General features: G+C 38.6%; 1 pseudogene; it reads right to left on the reverse strand.

The window, feature by feature from the left end:
• Positions 1 to 324: 324 nt before the first annotated feature.
• On the reverse strand, positions 325 to 484 carry LOC124529560 (uncharacterized; annotated as a pseudogene).
• Positions 485 to 1,045: the final 561 nt, after the last annotated feature.

Here is a 1,045-nt window from a genome sequence, read left to right on the forward strand (position 1 = left end):
GCTTCAATAAGCATTCTTCTATTTTTGTTTTGTTTTTAAAAACAAATCATCACTCTAAAATGCACAAAAACCTGCAAGTGAAATGTGTCAAGTGAACATCAGCTGATTCCTAAAAGCAAATTAACCACTTCAACTGCAAGACCTAGTTTGAAAAAGCTGTTCTCAAAATGTACGTAACCTCTCAAGCATTACAATGGTGAAAACAAGCTTCAAAGAAATGAATCATTGTGACATTAGAAAGTATGTACATTCATGAGGATGTTTTCTATTCACAGAACCCATGTGAACTGGTTTAGGAAAATAAATGACTACATGTCTGACACAGAGTAGGCACTCAACACATATTTACTGGATAAATATATGAATCAATGAATGAATGAAAGTTGAAAAAAAGATTATAAACAGGTAGACTAGGGCCAGATTATAGCAATAATTGCACCTCGGATAAACGTCATTGGCTACGATACTGCCACTGCGCAAAGCTGGGACCAGATTATAAAGAGCTTTGAAACAGAGACTTTGTGCTGTGGGCTACTGAGCACAGATTTAACAAGAGGGGGGGAAAAAAGTACCTCTTTAAAAGAAATAATTGATGATTTTATAGGGAGCCAACAGTAAATCCAGCTAAAGTCTCTAGAAGTAATCTTGGCAATGGGCAATAAAGACCCACCCAAAGGGTAAAAACATTAAAATTGGAGTAAGGAAGGTGGAAGGTGTGGCAGATGCTGCTGGTTGGCTCCCAAGCTCTTCTCCTCATCTTCTGTAGAAATTGGAAGCTTAGCTGGGCACATAGCTAAGAACCATATATCCAAACCTCCCATGCTGCTAAATATGACCATGCAACTGTATTTTGTCATTTAAACGTGGGCTATAAGCAGAAGCAATGTATTTCATTTCTAGGTTATATCCTAAGAGAGAAGGAATTGTGGCCTCTGCCTTTCGAACATTGGTTTGTACCTGTCGTGCTGAGCCATCATTCACCAAACAGACAAGGACAATCAAGACTCTGGGGATGATGACAAAGCAACAAAATGGAAGGAGGCTG

The sequence above is a fragment of the Lynx rufus genome, unplaced genomic scaffold (genome assembly GCF_022079265.1).
Source record: "Lynx rufus isolate CCGP_SWC_20201006 ecotype Redwood Valley unplaced genomic scaffold, mLynRuf1.p SCAF_6, whole genome shotgun sequence".
NCBI lineage: Eukaryota > Metazoa > Chordata > Mammalia > Carnivora > Felidae > Lynx > Lynx rufus.